The following is a 13,078-nucleotide window of genomic DNA, read 5'->3' on the forward strand; positions in this document are numbered from 1 at the left end:
ATTTGAATGCATGGTCCCCGTTAGTGATCCTGTTTGGAGAGGCTTAGAAGATGTGGTCATGACAGAGAAAGTATGGCACCGGAGGTAGGTTTTGAAAGCCTAAAGACTTAGCACCATTTTCAGTTTACTGTCTTTGATTGTTGCTTGCAATTCAAGGTATGAGCTCTTAGCTGTTCCTTCTGCCATATTTGCCTGCTGCCATGCTTCTTTGGCATGGTGGTGATGGGCTCTTAAGTCCACACTGAACCCTTTCTTCTAACGTTGCCTTGGTAACAGGAGTGGACCATTGGGACAAGCCTGACCACCTTGTTCTCTGGGGGAATGTGGAAGACTTTGAAATAAAAGAGTTTGAACACTGTACCTAGGACTTAATGGGCCATCCTAGTGTCAGGTCCGAAAGAAACTCTAATTCCCAAAACTCTAAAAGGCAGTCTATGTGTCCAGAAATGAGCTCCACCCACTCTAAGATTTCTGGGGGTTAGACAAACACCAGCATTCCTCAGGAACGTGTGAAGCAGTTCCCATGCCAAAAGAAGCCATTTTCTTTACCTCTGGCAGAAGGGACAAATAGCCCCATTGACATGTACCTGTAGCTGCGCATCAAAGCAGATGCCAGCCTCCAGGTTCCCTCAATATCAAAAATGCCTGTTATACATTTCAAGGTCCACGCTAGAATCCTACTCTTTCTCACCCCTCAAGGTTGCCCTCCTCGCAGATACCTTATAACGCTAAGGAGTTTTACCCTGCTGCTGTTATCGTTACTACACTTTCTATTCTCTATCTCTGGTTATCTTCCTTTTCTCACAGATATCCCTAGCCATGTCCAGGCTGCTGGCCACATTTAATTCCAATCTCCTTCCTTCTCTCTCTGCTCTGAACTCAATATGTCTGAAATTGTTTTTTCCCTCTCCTTAACTTGCCCATGTCACCAGTTTCTTTACTGCACCCCCTCACATATGGAACTTGAAAGACAGTAGCATTGAGAGCTATGCAGACTAAAATCCCAGAGCAAACAACTTTACAGGAGAACAATATTAACAACTAGGCTAGAGACTGGTTTTTTGAAGAAAAAAAAAAAAGCATATGACCTAAGAACTTAGCTAAGGCTAAATTAAAAAGTAATAAACAGAGTCTGGTATGATGGTGAAAACCTTTAATCCTAGCATTCAAGGAAGAAGCAAGCAGATCTCTGAGTTTAACGCCAGTCTGTGTAATGCCCAAAATTAATCTGTAAGCACTCCAACTGCCCAAGGACCAGATAATTTCCTGGAATGCTGGGAGCTGTAGTTCTTGGAAAACAAAGCCTCAAATGTATGGTGGCCTTTCGGTTTTATCCATAAAAAGCCCTACAACATGTGTCTGAGAGCCATTCAACTGGAAAGTTCCAGGGGACAGTCCTCACCAAAGTCTATCTCTTAGTCAGTATGTAATATTTAATAAAGCTTGCTTCAAATTTGGCTCAAAATGGTGGCGATGATTTTTTTCCAGCGAATCTCAGGATTAACATTCGCTCGACATAGTGAGTTCCAGATCAACCAGGGCTGGGTAGAGAGACCCTATCTTAGAAAAAAAAAAAAAAGAAAAAATAAATAAAAGTAATGGACTAAGCTGAAGAGATGGCTCAATGGTAAAAAGCCCTTATTGCTCTTGCAGAGGACCTGGGCTTAATTCCCAACACCCATATCATGAGTCAAAACCAACTATAACCCTAGTTTTAGGGACTCCAACAGAAATATACATAGTACACACACATGTATGCAGGCAAAAATTAGCATAAAATGAAATAAACCTAATAAATAAGTAAAAGTAGTTGGCAGAGGAGATTTCAATCAGCCTTATATTGACTCTGTCATATAGTTGTTTATTAGTGGTCAGAGTGATGATTGCCATGCAAGTCTACAATGAAAAAGAGCAAATAGGGCAGGGAAAAAAAAACCCTTCAATATACAGTTTGAAAGAAAGACAGCACCAGGAAACTTGCTGTTGCAACCAAGTCTAGTGCTAGGATGATAAGGTTAAAATTAGGTGTAGCTTGCAGTGGAATAAAGGGAAGTGTCCTCAGGCAAGGCCTCACCCAGCTAAGCTTCCAGCCTGTGGAAGAAAAAGCCTAAGGAATTTTCTCCTCCTAGAAAGGAACTGCAGATGTGACTCAGAGGGGTCAGGGGTCATCCCAAGTGGGCAGTGGAATTTAGCAGTGACTTCCACATGGTGTTTAGAGTCATGTAGGATATAAGAGTAAAAGAGTCGTGGAATTTCCCAAAGTTCAAGTGAGCAGCTGAGGCCAGGCATATGGCCGGGGAGTCGCTGCCTGGAGGCCCTGAGAGACCATTGTGTGAAGCTGACCAAGCGAAGCCTGAACTGTGTTGCAAACCCCAAGGTTGGAGTTTGCAAGAACCACGGGATATATGACATGGAGACCTGTGCACAGAGTGTAGAAGCCAGGGGGTGGGGGGAGGGGGAATTAGCAGGAAGCAGAGCTGGAAGGGCAGAGCCATCTAAGTATGTTGATATTGGGCATGGAGCTAGGGAATTTGATATTTTCCCTACCAGGTTTCAATCTTTCTTTGGTTGGTCCAGTATTTTCTCATCTACGTCCCTATTCCTCCTCTTTGGACTGGTAATGCATAGTCTGTGCTGTTATATGTTGAATGTGTGAAATTTACATCTACAGGGAGTTCCAATTAGGAGATTGCCATGAGTCTCAGAAGAGGCATTGGACTTTAGACTTAAAGCCGAGTGTGGTGGCACATGCCTTTAATCCCAGCACTTGGGAGGTAGAGGCAGGCAGATCGCTGTGAGTTCAAAGCCAGCCTGGTCTACAAAGCTACTCCAGGACAGCCAAGACTAACACAGAGACCCTGTCTCGAAAAACCACCACCAAAAAAAAAAAAAAAAAAAGAGTGTTGAGGCCGAGAGACTAAGAAGGTTTCTGAAGGTGAACTATATTGTGATATGACGACAAGACTATTGTGGAGGGTGGCGAGTAGGGTGTGGTGGTCCCTATAGTCTCCAGCATTGGAATGCTTGAGTTGGTGACTCTGTCTGGGGAGGCTATCGATGATGGGCTGTATCTCCTCGTGAAGAAAAAAACGCACCTATTTTTCAGACCATAAGACACACCCAGTTTTTAGAACAGTGCAACCTAGAGCACGTTTCTTGGCTGGCACACGGAAGACACCGGTAAGTGACCTCTTTGTTGATGCTTGGCGGACAGCAATCGGACCGTAAAGCGCACCACTAGTTTCCCCCTCGCTTTGGGGGGAAAAGTGCGTTTTATGGTTCAAAAAATACGGTAGGCCCCAAGAAGTTCTTTAAACCTTAAAAATAATGGTGCTAAGGCCTTTTAAAATTTCAAAACTGAGGCTTTACCTGGGCCGACTCTAAACTATCTCTCCTAAGTTAACCTGTCCACCGTGCCTTACCCAGCCAGCTGTTCTCCCAACGGCCACGAATCTGACTCTTTCTCCTGTCTCCTGGCAAAAGGGTAATACTCTCTTTCCTTCCCAGAGTTCCTTTCTCCTTACCAGGAGATCCCACCTTCTGCTTCCTGTCCTTCTGCCCAGCTGATTAGCCAATGAGCTCTTTCAACCGCTGCTGTATCCACACAAAACATTCCTCCATAAGAGGCTTAAGAGGTGTGGTCTTTCTTGAAGAAGTACACTGCTTGGGAAAGGATTTGAGGGGGGAAAAAGAGGTTCTGCTTTCTCTGTTTGTGATGTGACTCTCAATGGTTCTTTCTACCACTCCCATTGCTTGCTTCAAAGCCTCCCTGCCATGTTGGACGGCCTAAAGTAAACCCTTCCTTCTATAAGTTGCTTTCGCCATGAGGTCTTATCAGCAGTGTATACCTGCCTAAGACAAAAGGGAACAAAAAATACTATGTGCCCAATGTTCCAACTCTTCCAAGGTCTGCCTGAGACCTAGCTTCTGTCTAGCTTGTTTTGGAATACTTACGTGGCATGGCATGTCTAACTGCCACAAACAAATGAAAATGGAGATTACAGACTTGGCTAGCAATACCCACAATGACCCCACCCACCAGCTTAAGAGATTGGGTGAAAAAACCCAGTACCCAGCTTCTACCCGGGAGAGTTAAAAACATACACCATATATTCAATAGTCCAACTTATTTGGAGGCTGCCTAAGGAATAGTGTCAGTCTTACTTATAAGAGCACAAATGTGATAGAGAAAGTCTAGAGGCCACTAATGACAAGTAAACTGTGTGGACTTGCACAAAGTTTTGAGAGTTTCTTCTCAATCCTTCACAAGACTGATTGGTGACTGTCCTTTTCAGCACCAAGCAGTCCGTGTGAACTAAGAGAAATGGCTGTTTGATGCAGAAACACAAAACAGAAAACAAAGAAAATGAAGACTCTGTCAAGAATGGTCAATAAAAGAACAAGATACATCCCTAGAAAATAACTATAATGAAACAGAAGTAAAAATTTACCTGAGGAAAAATTCAAATGCTCATAGAAATGCACTGAGGGAAGGATAATAATTCAGAGACAAAGTGAACATTTAAGCAAAAAGATTTAAAAAAAAAAACTTTTAAAGTGTTGAACAGAAATCATTTAGCCAAAGAATGCAATAACTGAAATAAGCCCACTAGAAGTGTTCAATAATAGACTAACTAGATCAAAGAGAAAAAAAGGTTCAGAGAATTCCAAGCCAGATTATTGGTAAATATTAAGCACAAAATGGTTTAAAAGATAAAAGAAAGACTGAAACGCTTGTTGGACACCATCCACTAGAACACTACATATATTTGGGATTCTGAAAGTGCAAAGAGATGGGGAGACAGACATATAAACAGACACAGAAAAACAAGCAGAGAGATCGAGAAAGGCACACAGAGAGAACCATATGACTATCAACAGATTTCTCAGAAGAAATCTTATAGTCTATAAGGCAACGAGATGACACATCTTAGGAGCTAGAAAAGCGAAAAACTCTGCCAACCCAAATAGTATACCCAGAAAACTGTTCTTTAGAATGAAGATGAGGCAAAGATTTTTTCTGGACAAATAAAAGCTGAGGGACCTCATCATGACTAAGATATATCTTACAAGAAAATGTATACCTTATGTGTAAAAATGAAAAAGGAAGGTCTTGAAACTAAAAAAAGAACTCAAAACAGCAACCTAATAACTTAGGAAGGTCTAAAACTTGTTGATGAATGTAAATGTATAGGAAAATGTAAATTATGTACTGTAATAGTGGCTATCAAGTCACTGGATCCTCGTATGGAAGCTAAAAAGCAAAAGCCTGCAACTGGAATGTGCTCTAAACACCTGCAGCATGTTGGGCTATGTTTAGTTTCGGTCCTGTTGCCTTCATAAAACACTCTGGCCAAAGCACCTTGAGAAGGAAGTCAGGGCAGGAACCATGGAAGAGCACTGTTTGCTGGCTCATTCTCAGTTGCTCTCTTGGGCTCATACCTAGCCAGCTTTCTTACATAGGCCCAGGTCACCTACCCAGGGATGGTGTCATCAACAATAGGCTGGGATCTCCCACATTTATTAGCAATCAAGACAATCCCTTATAGACATGGCCACAGGCAAATCTGATCTGGGAAATCCCTCAATTGAAACTCCTTCAGATGGCTCTACTCTCGGTCAAATTGACAGCTGAAGCTAACTAGGACCCGTTAATAGTTAGAATATTGTATTATCACTTAAAAGTTTCTTAGAAAGGTAGGTCTCATATTAGCTTTTCTTGCCAGTATAAGATTCTTAAAAATTGATTTCTTAAAAACTAAAGTTAAAAGATCCTCAGATGACTCATGTGTAGAATAAAGTTTGAGCAATACCATGGTAGAATACTTCTATACGCGTCCTCTATTCCAGATTCATTGTATTAGGTCTGTCACCACATACTTCAGATTATGTTTATGCATGTGATAAGGTAGGAAGCACCTCTGGTGTTGGTACATGCACATATGTGTTCATGCAAGTGTGTGCACATATATGCACATGTGAGTGGAAGCCATAGGTCAATGTTGGCTGTTTATCTCAATTATTTCCTACTTTACTTATTTATGGTTTTTTTTCTTTAAATTTTTGAGAATTTTATACATGAGTACTGTATACATTATTTCTGCATGCCCAGGTCCTATGTTTTCCCAGCTCTCTCTCTCTCTCTCTCTCTCTCTCTCTCTCTCTCTCTCTCTCTCTCTCTCTCTCTCCTCGCCCATGACTTCTTATATAAATGTTATTGTTACATACCCACATACCCTATTGACTTCATTTAGTGTTTTGCCTATACATGTGCTTAAGGATAACCACTTGAAATCAGGTAACTTACCTTAGAGGCTCTTTCCTGGAGAAAACTGTCTTTCTCTCTCTCTTAGCAGCCATTGGTTATCTGTAGCTCTTTGTCAAAGGAGTGGAGCCCTTTGAAATTTTATGCATCTATAACAGTGTGTTGACTAGGGTATCACTATTCAGAACTTGTTTGGGACCCCATGCTATTGAGATTTCTGGGGTGCAGCATTCCATGGAATACATATAAAACACTATCCCACAGTGGGTGTTCTTTTCGTCTGGTTTCTCACTGAACCTGCAGTTCATGGATTTGCCCCGACTCCTAAGCTCTCAAGCTTAAGTGATATGCATACATGCCATAGAGTACAGAATTGTTTGCTTGTTTGTTTGTTTGTTTAGGTTTTGATTGGTTTGGGTTTTTGTTGTTTTTGTTGCTTTCTCTGTGTAGCCTTGGCTGTCTTGGACTCACTTTATAGACCAAGCTGCCCTCACAGCGATCCACCTGCCTCTGCCTCCCTGAGTGCTGGAATGACAGGTGTGTGCCACAGAGCCCAGCATCCAGATTTTTAAAGAGTTTTTATTTCTGTTAACTTTTTCTTTAAACCAAACTCAGGCATTTGTGCTTATGTGACAAGCACTTTACAACGGAGTCATCTTTCTTGCGCCCTTTTCTTTCTTCATCTTATTTTGCATTTTCCAATGAATTTCATTTTTGTTATAGTTCTTCTCAAACATTGTCCTTAGATTTGATAGATAGATAATATACACAGGAATTCTGGTGTGTTCGCAAAAATTCATACCAATGACGAATCTCAGAATCCTACTGGACAGAAGAAGCTATCTCTCAGTGAATACATGCTGTATGACTCCACCCACAGAAGCTCAAGATCAAACAAAATGGAGTAGGCAATGAAGGCCAAAATAATTGTAACTTTGGGGGTAGGAATGTTACAATTGTCTAAGCAACTGGAAATGTCTGTTTCTTGTTTTGTGCGGTAGCTATATTGGTTTAGACACATGTGAAAACATTCAGCTACATGCATGCTTACGATCTTGACATTTTTACCTTGTGTGACATTTACATCAATGAAAAAAAATCAAAGAACGGCTTTAAAAGATGACAAATGAATTAACAGCTACAAAAACGAGAGGCAAAAAAAAAAAAAAAATCAGACCAAGAATAAGCTTGTCCTTCATAAAATGGCCAAAATTAAACTGAAAGCAGTGGAAGGCAAGTCCTAGCAAAACACACAGTAGCAGATATATTTAAATCATTTTAAAATGTTTGCAAGCTTTAAGTTGACCAAAATGAAGTAGTACAGATACCTACATTCCAAATAAACCTCTAGGCAATGAGCCACATTCAGGCAAAGAAGGGTCAAAAGTAGCCCTACTGCCCTTCATTCTGGGACCCTAGAACATGGAAGAAGGTGAAAAAAACAGCTAAGCTTCCTCCACTCTCATCTTAGAACCTTTATCTGCAGCTTAGGCTTGACCTGGGTGCAGAGAGCAAAGCAGATTTAAACAATTAAAAATGCATGAGGTTGAGATCTACCCTGTGAGCTGCAGTGACTCGAATCCATGGTATCCAGTTTTAACTTCCAGCAAAGCATCTTCGTCAGGCAATCAAGAACCAGTCAACAGATGTATTGCATTTAATGATTCAAATTATTTGAGGCATAGGGACATGGCTTAGCTGATAGAGGACTTGCCTAGCATGCACAAAGCCCTGGGTTCAATCACTATGACCACATAAACTAGGTATGGTGGTGCTGGTGCACAGCTGTACTCCCAACACTTGGGAGGTGAGGCCGAAGTGTTAGGAGTTCAAGATCATCTTCTAGCTACAAGGGGGTTGGAAGCTAGCATGGGATGCATAAGGACCTGTCCCAAAACATTTTAACTCATTTATTAATTAATGCTGAAGCCACCAATCCATTGGAAAGCATGGTTTAGCAAGCGCATGCCGCTCTTTGACAGTACGCAAGCATAAAAAAGTAAAAAGTAGAGGATGGAGAGCTATGGGAGCTTCGCTGATCCTGGCATAAAAAGTTAGAACATCAATAAATGGCTCAACGTCTCAACGCACTCACACTAGGTCCTGAAAAAGACAAATGCTAGAGTAGTTGACCAGGCAGGTGACCACGCCCAGCAGCCTAGTCCAGCTCCCCCATCACTGAAAAGGCATCTGCTACAACACATTCCCATTTCTGTACCAGGGGCCTACTGTCACTATTTCTCCCGGAGCTCTGTACAAATGAGATGCGGGAAGCAATTGTTGGCATTTACTGGAGCCGAGAGGCTCCTTGCGTTTCCATTCATCTCCTGCTTTCTGGGGTTCTGAATTCAGGCATGAGGAAAGAAAAGGCTGATGGATCAGCAGGGTTTGGTCTGAAATCAGTACTGGGAGTGTCAGCCCACGTTGGAAACAGATCTTTTTGTGAAGTTGAATGCGGCTGATAAAATAATAGATTATCCTGCTGTGTGGAAGCTATGGGAATGCAGCTAATGGGACTCACACAGGTTCAAGGAACCAACCTACCAATGGCAGCAAGAACTGGTGGAAAAGCAAGGTCTCAATAAGACAAATTAACCCAATAGGTAAATGCGTGGCTGTATTTGCATGTATCTACCTGTAGCAACTGTGAGTGCGATGGGAGAAAATTTTAACCATCACACACACACAGAGAGAGAGAGAGAGAGAGAGAGAGAGAGAGAGAGGGAGGGAGGGAGGGAGGGAGGGAGGGAGGGAGGGAGGAGGGAGGAATCCTCTGTTATAAGTTTGAGTGCTTCCTAGTAGTACTTTTGGAACAATATTTCAACCATATTCCTGCTGAGAAAACAGGCTTCTCAGGTTCCCCAGGATATAGGGGTGTGTATTCCATTAAAGCCAAATCAACAGAATTGTCAAGTCGTACAAATATTTCCATACAATTACTAGCATAAATATAAATTTCTGAATAATAACACATAAATAAATGTTAAAACATACTGCTGAAGTGAAAAATGTTCATTTAGAGTCCCTAATCCTCAACTTCTCGTCATGATTCTAAGTCACTCAACATCTTAGGAGTTCAGAGCACATATTCCTGAGCTAGAACTTATAAGGCAACTTTAGCCTCTCACCTGAAGACCAAAACCATTTTTTGCTTTTTGGCTCCTTACCTCTCGAAAGAACTCCAGGTGTGTCTTCTATGGATTCAGAGAAAGCTGTGATGAGACAAGTCCATCTGAAAAATTTAGAGTATGTATGTTTGTGAGCAAGTGACAGAGACAGAGAAGCCAGGGGACACCTGCTTTAACAAGAAAGACCACCACATTTGCCAAGGTATAAATGAGAAGTATGTCATCATAACGTAGCCCAACCTGTATGTGTCTTTCTTTGTTATAATTTGTTTTCACTTCCCCAAGCTGCTTTATTTTGCAGCAAATAGTCCTAAGTCAAAAAAAGCTATGGTTCTGTGCTATAGCATCATGGGCTTGCTATGCTAAAGAGGAGGATGACCCTTCAGCCTACTGATGGACAGCAGGGTTGCAGAGTAGCTTTCCTACCTCTTGCAAGCATAGCCATTGACTTGACTTTAGTCCAAGGTTCCCCGGGACAGAACACCAGAACACATGGCCCAGCTACAGCTATACGCTGTCCTCATTCTTCATAAACAATTGCAATATTAATAAGCCACTCAGTTCTTCTGCATGCCAGCATTAGGTTCTGAAAGGCCAAACATTGGAGCACTGGAAGAAACAAAAACCTTGGATGACCTAGCAGTCCTTCCTCACATGGCCCCTAGGTGACCATGTCACAATTAGCCCGTAAGCCAAAGGAACTTGATTCTGTACAGACTTGAAGACAGTAGGATAGACTAGATGCTCTTGGCTTTTCAGCAAAGGCCGTGTGTGGGTCCCACTCAACATCTGGCTCAGAGATAAGGGAGTGAAGAAGAACACTAACTGTCATCTGTATACTCAGAGCTTGCCCCACCCCGTGCATTCCTCTTTGGGCTGAAGAAGAATCTGAACATGAGAAGATAGTTTGTAGATTCCAACATCTTTGTAACTATGTGCTCTCTTGCTTTTAGCCTGCTCTCTGCCATAGGGCCAAATCTTCAAAATGTTTCATGATGGAGCTTGAATTCGACTGTGGACACTCCTAAGCTACTCTGATAGAATTACTTTGGGGCTTATTATGCTAGTCCGTAAATGCTGAATGATGATATGTTGCTTCCAATTCTTCTATGTGCCATGTCATAGTCCTGTTAAGGTTGTAAAAAGGGACAACATAGTATACTGCACACCCCTGACCTGTCCTTACAGGGCACCATACATAGAGTCCTCACAGAGCACCATACATAGAGTCCTCAGTAAAAACATCATCAACTCTCCCAGCAGAGAAGCACATATGGGCAGATCTCTGTGATCTCTCAGCAAGCCAGAGCTACAGTCAGACCCTATCTTTAAATATAATAATAATAATAATAATAATAATAATAATAATAATAATATAGAGTTAAGGCACTGCTTCTGACTCTTTAGGATCACCTTTGGAATTACTCTTTCACAGTCCTGATAGAGAGAGCCAAGCAACAGAGTACACAGGATCAATTCTTGGGGACTTATGTCCTGTACGTCATGATTTTCTTCTGAAAATTTTCCCCTTGAGATGATCTGCTGAAGATGACTTATTCAGAGGGCAACATAGCTACAGGTAATACAGTCATCCCCTCACCACCTTAAGAAAGCACAAGAGAAACACATGAAGCAGTAAGCAGGTAATTATCTACCTTCAGGAAGGATTTTCAACTCTCCAAACAAGAATTGCTGTAGGCGCTCATATTGTGCTTTCCAAACGTTTTGGTTTTGGTTTGCCTGAAGCTCTTTGTAACTAAGGTATACTTATGAGGATCTCTCCTACAGGAGGATTTAGATTTAGAGCTAGGCTACACAGTCTATCACTGGCAGCACATTTGCAATTCAAAGCATCTTTTAAAAAAAAATATTAACCCCATACTACAAACCTGTACAAAACAGCAATTAGAAAACTCAAGCTGAAAGGAACAGCATCTTCTGGGGATTGTGGCAAAGAAGCCTGAGGGAGACTCTTCCAGCCCGGGCCGCTAATTCACTTGGATTGCATCTGCATGTGAATGAATGACGTCAGGTCCTTCTACAGCTGTGACCCGCTGGGGTCACTGGCCAATCAAAGAATGCGGATGCAGCTGGCCCTGGCTGTTTGCTGGGAGATCTTATCAAGCTTGATGCTTTATTTCCCATTAGGACTCTCCTTTCTCTCGGGCTCTCACCTTTCCTCTACTAACAAATGCCCGGAACAGAAAAAGGCTCAAAGGGGTCTTCTAATCCACTGATTCTCAAAGTTGTTAATGTTCTGTTTTGTTCTGTTTCAATCAAGGAATCTTTCTCTTCTTCAGTTAAGACTTACCCAGGAAAACGAGATGTGAAACAGAGGCGTTTGGACATATCTCGTCATGAAGTGCGAGGCCAGCAGCCCACCCGCTGCTGTGACTTAGCTATATGTCTCAGTAAAAACTTCAAGGTAGAAATTCTCTTCCCTCCCCTCCATGAGCAGATGGGGGATCTACAGGCCACACACATTCAGACTTTCCACGGAGAACTTACGGGCACTGCAGGCCAGAAGCTGTCTTACTGCACAGCAATGGCTTATTGTGGTGGTCCTGTAGCCTTGCCACCTCCCACTAAGAGCTAGAGTGCCCTCCCATACTTACATTGGCCCAATTTAACTATGGAGCGAGAGTGATTCTGGCTCCGCCATGTTGCAGATCACTAGCTGGAAGTAACTTGCCTGAGATTGCTGAGAGCTCTCTGGTGGCAGGTGTATGGACTTTCCCACCAGGTGCAATGGTTTTCTCTTCCTTTGCCCATCTTGAGCCTGGTTTAATGGTGTGGCCTTTGCTAACACAACTTGACTTCTTCTCTGTAACGTTGCCTTCCTTTGTCCCTTCCATTGTTACTTCCACTGTAGGAGCCACATAGACTCTTTCATAGAAGAGCAAAGGTTAATTCTCATGAAGAAGCTAGCTTCTGGATTCTATGATCAATGAATGTAGCATCCCGAGGAGGTGGTTTTCCACTCAATAGCCTGGGATGAACTGATCTTTCTCCTCTCTCCAAATAGCATTATTTGTTTGGATCATCTGAATTCTAAAAACTATAGTCAGCGATTAGCGTACATGATGCTGGTTGTGCAGCCAGAGGATCGTGCGTTTGAGTCTTCTACTACTGAAGAGACTTTGTGGCTTTTCAAGATTAGAACTCTTCCCTTGTAAGAATCCTGTGCTTGGAGATTGGGATAGATGTGAGGACATCCTACTGGGACTCTAGGTAAGAGAAATATAGGAGATGGGGAAATAGAAGGACCTCGAGGGTCCTAGAAACCTACAAGAAGAACATTGTGATGGGTGGATCGGGGCCCAGGGGGGGTCTGCTCAATCTATTGCACCAACCAAGGACAATACAAGTAGTAAACATCAAACCCCTACTCTAATCTAGCCAACGGAGAGGACATTCTCCACAGTTATGTGGAGAATGGGGACTGACTCTGACATAAACTCTGGTTCCCCATATTTTACCACCTCCCCTTGGTAGAGAGCCCTGGTGGTACTCAAAGAAAGAATAAACAGGCTACCAAGATGAGACTTGATAGCCTATGACCATATAGTGGGGAGGAGGTCCCCCTCGGTCTTAGACCTAGGGGAGGGGAATAGGATGAAAGCGGGAGGGAGGAAACAAGTGATGGGATAACAATTTAGTTATAATCTGAGTAAATTAATAAAAA

The 13,078-nt window shown here is 42.4% G+C and overlaps 1 long non-coding RNA gene across 2 annotated transcripts; it reads right to left on the reverse strand.

The window, feature by feature from the left end:
- Positions 1-1,206: 1,206 nt before the first annotated feature.
- On the reverse strand, positions 1,207-10,983 carry LOC311600904. 2 transcript variants are annotated; one of them, XR_014780403.1, is made up of 3 exons: positions 10,807-10,983; positions 9,433-9,497; positions 1,207-1,556 (listed from the first exon to the last, which is right to left on the reverse strand). It is a non-coding gene; the product is annotated as an uncharacterized lncRNA (long non-coding RNA). The 2 variants fall into 2 exon arrangements; XR_014780404.1 differs by lacking the exon at positions 1,207-1,556 and adding an exon at positions 6,920-7,087.
- Between the last annotated feature and the right edge of the window lie 2,095 nt (positions 10,984-13,078).

This window comes from Acomys minous (genome assembly GCF_964271855.1).
Source record: "Acomys minous genome assembly, chromosome: 6".
NCBI classification, from domain to species: Eukaryota; Metazoa; Chordata; class Mammalia; order Rodentia; family Muridae; genus Acomys; species Acomys minous.